Source organism: Eublepharis macularius, chromosome 2 (genome assembly GCF_028583425.1).
Source record: "Eublepharis macularius isolate TG4126 chromosome 2, MPM_Emac_v1.0, whole genome shotgun sequence".
Classification (NCBI taxonomy): domain Eukaryota; kingdom Metazoa; phylum Chordata; class Lepidosauria; order Squamata; family Eublepharidae; genus Eublepharis; species Eublepharis macularius.
The window spans coordinates 95,236,202-95,249,357 of record NC_072791.1 but is presented as its reverse complement, the minus strand read 5'-3'; the positions used below and the strand labels follow the sequence as shown (position 1 = coordinate 95,249,357).

The window sequence follows — 13,156 nt, the reverse complement described above, 5'->3', positions numbered from 1 at the left end:
ATCAAAATTAGATACTTTAAAATAACACTGAAGTATCAAAAACTTTTATATTTGACATGATAGTAAGAAACCAATAAGAACTTACTGGGCAACTATGTGAAAGAAATTCCCTCAGAAAAAGAGATAAAATCTCTGCATGAAAATTCCCCTCAAAAATTCACTATTAAAACAAGGAGCATATGCATATGAGCTTGGGGGGCAGTATTGCTGCTGTGGATCTTAAGAAGGAAACATATTTAGGGGGGAGTTTGCCTACCTCTAACTGATATTCTTTGAGTGATCATCTGTACACAGGGCCACCATCAGCACATGTCAAGGTGGGGCAGGACTCTCTAACCAGAACCCCCAGGACATTGAACCAGCCCTGTCTGTACATTCACACTGATAGACTTGTATCTGCTCAGAGCTTTGACTAAGAAACTTCTAGAGCTAGCTGTTAGCACAAGTCTTCTCTCATAGAGGCATAGCCTCATTTGCAGATGCCCAAGAGGAGGTCATATCTTCCCACTAAATTCCTTCCAGAAAGGTTATGCTGCAGCAAGTGAAAGCACTTGCTGAAGGAAAGGTGGGCTGATTGTGTGAATCCAGAGACAACTGCTCTAAGAAGAACAGAGCAACCTGGCCTCTGTGCATCAGCACTTATGGGTGGGTGCAGGAAAGCTGGAAGAGGGTACCAGTATTCCCAGAAGAAAAGAATGTTGAGCACTGCCCAGTTGAGTCATTAATGCTAGACATAAGAATAAGGAGTATAGTTTTAAACAGGAATGCAATCATGAAATTGTACCCGTTAACCTAAACCCATAAACATACTAACACACGTATGTGCACGCACACATACACATATATAAAAACATATTTGGAAAAACAGAGAAGTGTACAAATGAACCAATAGAGATAACTGTGCAGACAGAATGTAAGTCCCTAATTTATTTTAGTTTATGTGACATAGTCTTGCAAATATCTTGGAAATGATGACTGCTCCTTTGTGGGTAAAGTTGATTCTTTCTTTCTGGACTGTGTACAATGGAAGTATTAGGAAGAGAGACATTTTTACTGTGGGTGTGTTGGAATAAGACACTGTGGCCTAATTTGAATGGAAAGAGTAAAGACTGCTTGCAAGTGGAGAAAGGGCTTGATACTTTGTATAGTTTCTATATAGTGTCTGTTCATCCGTTGCTATGGAATTGGCCCCTCCCTGCAGAGAGTGGAGATTCCTTCTGTGTCAGTTAATATGTCTGTTGCTGTAAGTGCCTCTTTCTCCTGTGTACAAGTCATGAATATGTATCTCTCACAGTCTGTTCTTTATTTTACTGTAAATAGTTATTACATGAAATTTCTATTTATCTTCTTACATGATTTTACTTCACACTGGATTCTTCTGTTGACTCTGCTATATGGTAGTATAAACTGCACTTGGTGAGTGAAGGGATACTGTCCCATCATGAGGGTTGTCAGGGATATTTAATTATATCTCCCCCCTCTCTCACAAAGGGGTTATGGGTCCAGTCAGTGAAGAGAAGTAAATATCTGCAAGATAAATAAGAGAAGACACCACGGCCACGTATTTAAAGGCAGTGAAATCACTAGAGCCTGCTGTGCCTGTTCTAACCTCCAGTAACTATCCTTTATGGAAGTTCAGAATGAAGAATGAGCTGGTGAAGAAGGATTTGTGGGAAACAGTGGAACAAATCCCACCAGAAGAAGGAGCCCAAAAAGTGAATTGGAAAAATAAGACAGGAAGGCAAGGGCAGAAATTCCAACTTATGTGAGTGATAGTGACTTACACCACATAAGAGATTTTAAGACTGCCAGAGAACTGTGGCTGGGACTGAGAGAATTATATGAGAGAAATTCACTGAATGAAAGATTGTATTTGTCAAGAAAGTTGTTTAATTGAAAAGTAAATGAAGGAGGTGATCTAGAAAAGCATATAAGTGACAGATTTAATGGATCAACTGAATACCATAGGCAAGACATTTGATGAAGAGGACAAAATCATTTTAACTTTGTCAAGCCTGCCAGAAAGTTACAGCTCTTTGATACATGCACTAGAGGCTAAAGATGAACTTTATATGAAATATGTTGTCTCATGACTTAAGGAAGAGGCATCTAGGAGAGCAGAGAAGGCAGCAGAGAGTGAGACACACTCCATGGGATCCATGGAGGTCTAACGCAGCTCCACTTGCGGAGCTGACCGGACTGCCGTTTTAACCGGCCGGCGGGGTGAAAATAGCCCGCGGCCGACTGCTCTCAGGCGGGGAGCAGGCAAAGAACGCTCAAGACCCTAGGGTGAGCTAGATCTCGGACGAGGGGGGGCTCTATACAACGAGTCTCCCCCCGATCCTTGAGGTCCCACCTTGCGACGGGTCGGCTATAATCTCTGCGGCAGTTTTGGGGCCAATTCGGCTGGCATAAGACCTACATACCCAAGCATCGATTGGGGGAAGAAGCTGAGAGGAGAACTTAAAATCGAAACAGCGATTACAACCCGAGAAAAGTGAAGAGAAGGTAAAGATCATTATCTTCTGAGACGGGACAGATTGATAAAAACAGAGAGGAAAAAAAAGTAGATTTTTAAACTGCAACAGACTAGTGAAAAGGAGGGGAAGACTCGGCAGGAATCGAATTTAAAAAGAGACTAAGTTTAAAGAAGTTATTAAAGAAATGGGACTATTGTTTTGAATACCTGTGGCTTTGGAGCTGTGAGAAAAAGACACCATCGCGAGATCTGCTGTGGGAAGACGGGAGACAGGAAGTGCGTAATAACAATAGAGTGGCTGGAGAGAAGCGGCCCTTGCTGGAGGGCAGGAAGTAGGGAATCGCCATTTTTGAAAGGGGAAGGGTCGCGGCTTCAGCGGAAGAGGAAGTAGGCCATCTTGGATTACAAAATCATAGAGAAACCATAGAGAAAAGACGCCCGACATTTTGGACTCTTTAAAATTTAATTTCTATAAGAAGACCGGGACATTTAAAATAGAAAAACGTTAAATTTTACGCCACGGAGTTAAGGAAGAGAGCGGATTCGTGGGAGCGAGCTAAAGCAAGCCCCACGATGTCAAAAAAAGAGTGACAATCGGCAATAGAAAACCTGGATAAAAACCTGGACAAAAAACTTTTAGATATGATTAAAGAACTTAAGGACACGAAATTGGAGCTGATAAAAGAGGTTAAAGAGGTTACACAGACAGTAAAATCGGAGCTGTCAGAAGTGAAAAAAGGTATGGAAACAATACGAAGTGAATTACAAGGAACGCAGCAGAGAGTTAAAACAGTAGAAGACGCGATGGAGAATTTAGCAGACACGCAACAAACAGAGATGAGATTGGTGAAGGGGAGAATGTCAGTTGCAGAAACTAAACATATGGAGAAGCAGCTACGTTTTCGTGGCTTGCCAGAAGTGGAAGGAAAGTCAGCGCAAGAACAGATGACTGAGGTGTTGGCTGAGTACCTGGGGAAGGAGGAGGAGGAAGTTGTGGCTATCCTAGATGTGGCATACCGTGTGAATTCGAGAATAGCAACCCAGAGGAAACTACCAAGAGATGTGATTGTGCAGTTTACAACACGAAATATGAAAGAGAGGATTGTGACAAAACAGTTTCAAGATCCATTGGAGATTGATGGCAAGACGATTATTATAATGAAGGAACTGCCCAGATCAGTGTTACTGGACCGGAAAAAATATAAAGTGCTAATTCAGATTTTGAAGGACATGAAAATCAGGTACAGATGGGAGTTACCGGAAGGAGTGTCCTTTGAGTTTGGAGGGGCCAAAAAACGCATCAGATCTGAGCGAGAGATGGAGCGATTTATTAAGGACAATGAAAAAGACTTACCAACAAGATCATGAGTATGGAGTGTAAAGTATTATCTTGGAATGTAAATGGACTAAACTCACCGAATAAGAGGAAAAATACTTTTCACTGGCTACTAAAACAAAAATGTGACATTGTTTGTTTGCAAGAGACCCATATCAGAAAGCAGGATGTAAAATATTTAAAATCTGGAAAATTGGGCAAAGAATATGTAGCGGCCTCCAACAAGAAAAAAAGAGGAGTGGTGTTGTACATAAAAGAGGAGCTACAGCCAAAATTTGTTATGAGAGATGTGGAAGCTAGATTTGTAGCAGTGGAATGTATTTGGAATTTAAAGAGAGTGTTGGTAGTCGGACTTTATGCACCTAACGGTGCAAAAGAAAGCTTCTTTGAGGATTTAAGGAAGCATTTAGACGATCTTGCATACGACCAGATAATTCTTGCTGGAGACTTCAATGGAGTGACAGACTTGGAACTAGACAAAAAGACTACAACGGCACAAAAGAAAAGAGGACTATCACCAAAGCTTTTTTTTTAGTTGATTCAACAAGAGACTCTTGAAGATGTATGGAGGAGAGAATATCCTAAAAGCAGACAGTTTACTTTTTATTCTGCAAGGCATTCTACATTATCAAGAATTGATATGATCTGGGCCTCAAAAGACTTAGCATTATGGACTAAGGAGGTAGAAATAATGCCTATGGTAGGCTCAGATCACAACCCAATTATGTGGAAATTTGGAAAAAAGAGAAAAAGGAAAGCATGGAGAATAAATGAGGACTTGTTACAGGAAAGAGAGAATATGGAAATACTGAGAAGAGAGACAAAGTTTTTTATACAATACAACGTGAATAAAGAAGTACCAACCAATAAAGTTTGGGATGCTTACAAGGCGGTTGTAAGGGGCATACTAATGGACTTAAATGGTAGAGCAAGAAAGAAGAAAGAGGAGAAAAGACAAGAGATTGAGGAGAAAATAAAAGCCAAAGAAATACAGCTGAAAAAGAGACCAGGGAAAAAGAAGGTATACCAGGAAATTAAAATACTTCAAGAACAGCTAACAGCAATGAGCAATAAAGAATTGGAGTGGAATCTCAAAAGACTGAATCAAAAAGCGTTTGAGGGTGCTAATAAACCTGGGAAGTACCTGGCATGGCAATTGAAGAAGAAAAGGGAAAAGAAGATAATAAATAAAATTTGCGAAGATAACAAAACGTATTTGGAGCAGGCTACCATTAGTAGAGCCTTTTATAAATTTTACGCTAAGCTGTATAATAAAAAAGAAGTAAACAAAGAATCAATAGCGTCATATTTGGAGAAAACCAAACTTCCAGAAATCTCGGAAGCTTGGAGAAATAAGTTGAATAGTGAAGTAACTGACGAGGAAATAAGTAAGGCAATACAATCTGCAAATCTAGGAAAGGCGCCAGGGCCAGATGGACTTACGGCTAAATTCTATAAGACAATGGCTAATGAACTGGCACCATTCCTAAAAGAGGTGATGAATGGGGTTTTAAGGGATCAAAGGATTCCAGAAACTTGGAGTGAAGCGAATATATCATTGATCCCAAAAGAGGGCCAAGACCTGACTAATGTGAAAAATTATAGACCTATATCGCTACTCAACAATGACTATAAAATTTTTGCGAAGATATTGGCGGAGAGATTGAAGGGGTGGCTCTCGGAAGTCATAGAGGAGGAACAAGCAGGCTTTTTGCCAGACAGACAAATAAGAGACAACTTAAGGACAGTGATCAATGCTATTGAATATTATGACAAGCGTTGTGACAAAGAGGTTGGTTTCTTCTTTGTTGACGCTGAAAAAGCGTTTGACAATTTAAACTGGGACTTTATGTTTGCCACTATGGAAAAGCTACAATTGGGAGAAAGATTCATCAGAGCAATTAAGGAAATTTATAGAGACCAGACTGCAGCAATTGTGGTGAATGATGAATTGACCAAGAAATTGACGATAAGTAAAGGAACAAGACAAGGTTGCCCGTTATCTCCATTGTTGTTCATTTTAGTATTGGAGATTCTGATGATACAAATACGTCAAGATGATGAAATTCGTGGAATAAAAATAAAGGACTATTCATACAAGGTCAGAGCATTTGCGGATGACATAATGTTAATTGTAGAGGACCCATTGGAGAACATGCGAAGAGTGATAGATAAGATTAAGGAGTTTGGAGACTTGGCAGGTTTCTTCATTAACAAAAAGAAGTCAAAGATATTATGCAAAAATATGACTAAGCAGAAACAACAATTGTTAATGGAAACAACGGATTGTGAAGTAACAAGTAAAGTGAAATATTTGGGAGTCGAATTAACTGCAAAGAACATAGATCTATTCAAAAACAATTATGAAAAACTATGGACTCAGATAGAGAGAGACTTGATTAAATGGAATAGATTGAATTTGTCATGGTTGGGCAGGATTGCAGCAGTTAAGATGAATGTGTTACCAAGAGTAATGTTTTTGCTACAGACAATACCAATCATCAGAGACTCCAAACAATTTGAAAAATGGCAGAGGAAAATATCAGATTTTGTTTGGGCAGGCAAGAAGCCTCGAGTGAAAGTGAAAGTTTTACAAGATGCAAAGGAAAGAGGCGGAATGCAACTGCCCAATCTGAGACTTTATCATGATGCAATCTGCCTAGTTTGGTTGAAAGAATGGATGACATTAAAGAACAAGAAACTATTAGCCCTAGAGGGATATAAAAAAATATTTGGATGGCACGCATATTTATGGCATGACAAAGTAAAGGTCAACTCGATGTTCCTGCATCACTTTGTTCGGAGAAGTCTATACATAATCTGGAAGAAGTACAGAATCTATCTACAAGAAGGAACCCCTTTGCGGGTGGTTCCATATGAGGTGATAGACCCGAGAGCTGTTGATAATGAACAACAATGTTTAACGTATAAAGAAATAACTAAAACTGAAGCATCCAAACTTAGAATAAAGACACAAGAGGAACTATCACCTAACTACGATTGGTTCCAGTATAGACAGATCAGAGACTTATATAATTCGGACTCTGTAAAGGGAGGTATACGAATAGAGAATTCGGAACTAGAGCAGACCCTTCTTAAAGAAGATAAGAAAAGAATATCCAAGGTATACCAAGTACTGTTGAAGTGGTATACCGAGGATGAGATAGTTAAAACACAAATGGTGAAATGGGCTATAAATTTTAATAAAGAAATAACAATGGAGGCATGGGAATACTTGTGGAAAACTACAATGAAGACAACGACATGTATTAATATCAAAGAGAACATTTATAAAATGATCTATCGTTGGTACATGACACCAAAGAAGATTGCGCTAGGGAATTTGAATACTTCTAATAAATGCTGGAAATGTAAGAAGCATGAGGGCTCCCTCTATCATATGTGGTGGTCGTGTGAGGTAGCCAGGCAGTACTGGGGGGAAATAATAAGAGAAATGAGTGAAATTTTACAATTTCAAATTAATAGGAACCCAGAACTCCTGCTACTGAACTTGGGAATGGAGGGAATTCCAGCCCAACACAGGACGTTGATATTTTATATGACAGCAGCAGCTAGACTTTTGTATGCGCAAAAATGGAAAGTACAAGAAGTGCCAACTATTGAAGATTGGACTTACAAATTGCTGTATATGGCTGAAATGGACAAGATGACAAGAAAATTGAGAGATCTGGACTCAGGGCAGTTCAACACAGACTGGGAGAAGCTGAAACAATACCTGGAGAAGAAATGGGAGGTGGGAGGAAAACTGTGGCAGTTTGAGAACTACTGAAGTATTGAAGTAGAGGGGGGAGACTTTACCGGGGGGAGAAGAGATAAATGTGAATTAATAAGCAGTCAGATTAATAGATTGACATATATATAGATATATATAGGTTAACAAACAGAACATAGAGAAAATAATTAATTATAAGGACTAAATATAAGGAGCGATTAACTAACAATATTTTCTTTTTTTTCTGACAAGTTTTGTACCAAACTGAATGTCTGAAGATATAGATGGGTCAAATTGATTGACTACGTGAGGAGAGATATATAGAACTATTATAAAAAGATAGAATGAGTAATATATATAGAGAATAAGTCAAATTGTTTGATATAAACGAATGTATGATCTATATGGTTTATGATATATAGAAATACCTGAAATTGAAAAATTGGGATAAATTGTTTATCTAAGATGGAAACAAAGGCTTACAGTTTGGGCATATAATGTTAAAAATAGTTAAGGATGTACTGCTTAGAATAATGGAGAATATATATTTGTTTTAGATAGAGGAAGCTAATAAAAGTAAGGGAAAGGGGACAAAGGGTTGGAAAGCTGCTGGAAGTCAACAAAAAGGGGGGGGAAAGGGAGGGGGTTAGAGATGAAAAATTGGGGAAAATTGAATGTAAATGTGGAAATAATGGATTCTAACCCAATAAAAATTTTTCAAAAAAAAAAAAAAAGAATGAGCTGGTGAAGAAGGATTTGTGGGAAACAGTGGAACAAATCCCACCAGAAGAAGGAGCCCAAAAAGTGAATTGGAAAAATAAGACAGGAAGGCAAGGGCAGAAATTCCAACTTATGTGAGTGATAGTGACTTACACCACATAAGAGATTTTAAGACTGCCAGAGAACTGTGGCTGGGACTGAGAGAATTATATGAGAGAAATTCACTGAATGAAAGATTGTATTTGTCAAGAAAGTTGTTTAATTGAAAAGTAAATGAAGGAGGTGATCTAGAAAAGCATATAAGTGACAGATTTAATGGATCAACTGAATACCATAGGCAAGACATTTGATGAAGAGGACAAAATCATTTTAACTTTGTCAAGCCTGCCAGAAAGTTACAGCTCTTTGATACATGCACTAGAGGCTAAAGATGAACTTTATATGAAATATGTTGTCTCATGACTTAAGGAAGAGGCATCTAGGAGAGCAGAGAAGGCAGCAGAGAGTGAGACACAAGCATTTTCTGCACAAAGGACTGAATATAATTTTAAACATAGAACCACTTTACAAGGTGCAAACAAGAAAGATAAAACTAGAAAATGCTTTTCTTGTGGAAAAACAGGTCATTTGTCTCAAGACTGTGTAAAACAAAGTGGTGTTAGCAAAGTAAAGCAACAAACTAGAAGCAAAGGGCACATGAAAAAATGTTTCTGTTGCTCACCAGAATAATTTAATAATTTCAGAGTGTGGAAGAAATAACCATATTAATACTAAATCCTTTGGTTGGATTATTGATTCGGGCGCTTCCATACACAACCTGTAATTCTGAATTCTTCAAAGAACAGAATGAAACCTCATCAGATGATGTCATAATTGCAAATGGCAATAAAATAGCTGTTCAAGGAAAAGGAGAAGGCTTGCTTAAATGTGTAGCAGGAGGAAAAATTGTCTACAATGAGGTGAAAAATGTGGTTTACTTACCAGAAATAAGAGTTTGTTAAGTGTATCTGCTTTGACCAAGCGTGGTTTTAATATAAATTTTAATCGAAACAGATGTACAATCACTAGAAATGGTGTGCTATGTGCTCAAGGTTTTGAAAATAATAGAATTTTTGTTCTAGATACAGGTCAAGAAAGAGTGAATTTGGTCAAACAGTTCAAGTGCAAGATGTATTCATTTGTGGCATAAAAGGCTTGGTCACAGAGACTACAAAGTAATACAAGACATGCAAAGGAAAGGTTTGGTAAGAGGAATGGAAATTAAATCTTGTAAAACTGACTTGAATAGGGAAAAATGTGAAAATTGTCTGTTGGGGAACAAGACCTTCTGTCCCTAAACAAAGTCAGAGAATGTATTGTCGAAGGCTTTCACGGCCGGAGAACGATGGTTGTTGGGGGTTTTCCGGGCTGTATTGCCGTGGTCTTGGCATTGTAGTTCCTGACGTTTCGCCAGCAGCTGTGGCTGGCATCTTCAGAGGTGTAGCACCAAAAGACAGAGATCTCTCAGTGTCACAGTGTGGAAAAGATTAGCACATCAAGCACCAATCCATATGCAAAAGAACCTCCTCAGGATTCAGTGAAGCCTCCCGCCATTAGCATTCCACACCCTGGGAAACTCTTACAGAATGACTCAGCTCAACCCCACCCCTCCTGAGTAGATACAAATGACCTACATCTTTTCCACACTGTGACACTGAGAGATCTCTGTCTTTTGGTGCTACACCTCTGAAGATGCCAGCCACAGCTGCTGGCGAAACGTCAGGAACTACAATGCCAAGACCACGGCAATACAGCCCGGAAAACCCCCAACAACCAAAGTCAGAGAAGTTCAACAAAACCTTTGCAGCTTATTCATACAGATATTTGTGGGCCAATTCAACCAATGTCATGTGGACAAAATAAATATATATTAACATTTATTGATGATTTTTCCAGATACTGTGTAACTTATCTTTTGAAGGAAAAATTAGAAGCTGCGGAAAAGTTGAAGAATTACGTTTTGAGTGTTGAGAATCTCTTTGGGAGAAAACCACAAAAGATACTTTCAGACAATGATGAGTTTGTCACACCACATCAAGTCTTATTTGAATAAAAATGGAATAGAGCACTTGCACACTGTACCATTTACCCCCGAACAAAATGGAGCGGCGGAAATAATCAATATCTGATGGAAATGTTTAGATGTATGTTGACAGAATCTAACTTGCCACATGAATATTGGGGTGCAGTCTATTCTGCAACATATTTGCAGAATAGACTGCCAACAAAGACTACTAATAAGACAGCATTTGAACTTTGGTTTGGAAGAGTGCCAAACATAAGTCACATTAGAACGTTCGGGTCAAAACATTTTGCATATGTGCTAGTGAAAAAACACTCCAAACTTAACAATAGTGTCAGACTACGGAATCCCTGTTATCTAGAGTTCGTCTCCCCCTTCTGCAAGAAGCACAATTTCTTGATTTCAAAAGGTTTATTGAACGACTAGGCTCTGACACAAGTATCCATATTCCAAGGCCTAGAAAGGATCTTGGCTGAACACATACATTGTTGAGAATGAGAGAAGAAAATGAAACTGGTGATACATTAAACCCTGCACTCCCAGCGTCCCCTCCCCCCCATCTTCCAGGGCGATAGGAACTTTGCTGTGGGAAGGCTTGGCCCGTCAAGGTCTCTGGCTGTAGAAACAGATAAGAGTATTCTCTCCCATGGAAAGCGTGGTCAAAATAACACCTGGACCTGGAGGGAGAAAAAGACTAGCAACTACAGATTAAACATGGCGTAACTCTGACCAAGGAACCCACAATGTATTAGATACATTCTGCCCCCCTTAAGACCCCTCTTCTCACCCTTCTGGTCCCGCCTTTTCAGGATACTTAGAATGAAATCTAGCGACGAGCCTTGGGGCTCTGACCTGAGAAGCTTCCACCCACTCCCGAAACCCCTCCTCAAAGTCCTTCCACCTGACTAGGTAAAAGAGTTTGTTATGTCTGCGTTTTGAGTCCAAAATCTCTTTTATTTCATATTGTACTTGGCCATCAATAAGAGTTGGATGGAGTATCAGTTGTTCTGGGTGTCATTCATTTGGGGGTGGTGCCTTTTTCAGTAGGCTGATGTGAAATGTGGAGTGTGCATGGCATAGATTCTTTGGGAGTTCGAGTTTTGCGGTCACTCTGTTGATTACTTTCTTAATTGGAAAAGGTCCTAAATATTTCAACCCTAATTTTTTGCTGGCATGTTCCGTTTTAAAGTTCTTGGTGGAGATGTAGACTTTGTCCCCAGGCTGCGATTTCCACTGCTCCACACGATGGCGATCAGCGTATTTTTTATAATCCTCTTTCACTTTGGTTAGAGCCTTTTGAATTAAGGTCCATTGTTTGGAGATGGACGTCCACCAATCTCCCAAGTCTCCGGCTTGCTTGCTTTCTGGTTGTACGTTGAACGGAAATGCTACTCCTTCATATCCATGTACAATCTTAAAAGGTGTTTCTCCTGTGGAACTGTGGACCGAATTGTTATACGAGTATTCTGCTAAATGGAGCAGCTCAGTCCAGTTATCTTGTTGAAAATTAATGTAACATCTGAGGAATTGTTCTAACACTTGATCTAGTCTTTCAGACTGTCCGTCACTTTCGGGATGGTAGGCGGAGCTTAATCCTTGTTCAATGCCCGCCATTTGTAAAAGCTCCCGCCAGAAGTTGGCAATGAATTGTCCCCCGCGATTGGAAATCACCTTGGAAGGAAAAGAGTGCAATTTTACAATATGTTCCATGAACAAACTGGCCAACTTTCTGGCTGTAGGCACGGTGGTGCACGGAATGAAATGAGCTTGTTTGGAAAATAAATCCACCACCATTAAAATACATGTGCAACCTTTTGAGGAGGGTAGATCAGTGATAAAGTCCATAGAGATCACCTCCCAAGGCCGATTAGGAATTTCTAGGGGCTGTAGCAATCCAGGAGGCTTTCCCCTTCTGGGTTTGGCCATAATGCATGTAGGACAGGAAGACACATATTGCGATACATCCCTTCTCATTCCTGGCCACCAAAATTGTCTTTGAACCAAGTGTAAAGTCTTTAGGTAACCGAAATGGCCCGCGGTGCAGGCATCATGACATTGTTGTAACACCTCTTTTCTGAGGCTGGCAGGAATATAAAGTTTGTTTTCTTTAATCCAGTCTCCCGTTGCCGTTTGAGACATTTTCCCTGTGGGCGCTCGCTCCCCCTCGTTTTCCACTTCGCTTTTCACTTTAGCTCTCCACCCATTTGGCTTACTCTGCTGTTTGGTTGCTTGGCTACGAGTGGTGACCACACCTCCCAACTGACGGGGGGAGAAGACAGTATCGATAGTCGCCTCCCTTCTGCTTTGCAGTTGGGGCATGCGTGAGAGAGCGTCTGCTAAGAAGTTGGATTTTCCTGGAGGAAAATTTAGGGTGAAATCAAACTTTGAGAAGAATTCGGCCCACCGAAGCTGTTTAGCATTAAGCCTTCGGGGTGTGTGTAAAGCTTCTAAGTTTTTGTGGTCCATCCACACCTCAAACGGATGACGTGCCCCCTTCAGCCAGTGCCGCCACGTAGAAAGGGCTACCTTAACTGCGAAAGCTTCCTTCTCCCAGACATTCCAATTACGCTCAGCCTCAGTGAATTTTCTAGACAAGTATGCACAGGGCTGCATTTTTCCGTCCCCCCCTTTCTGCAAGAGGACTCCTCCAATGGCCGCATCGCTCGCATCCACTTGTACTATGAAGGTTTGATTTTCATCTGGATGTTGGAGGACCGGTTCAGAAGTAAATTGGCCCTTCAATTTCTCAAATGCTGCCTGGCATTCGGGCCCCCAGTTAAGCTTGCTTGTGGGCTTAGCTGTTTGTTCTCCCTTCCCTTTTGTCTT

The 13,156-nt window shown here is 40.1% G+C and overlaps 1 protein-coding gene across 3 annotated transcripts in view; it reads right to left on the bottom strand.

Annotated features, from left to right (window-relative positions):
• Positions 1-13,156, bottom strand: part of SHANK2 (SH3 and multiple ankyrin repeat domains 2) — an 829,172-nt gene that overhangs the window by 650,446 nt on the left and 165,570 nt on the right. The gene's annotated exons all lie outside the window — the stretch shown is intronic.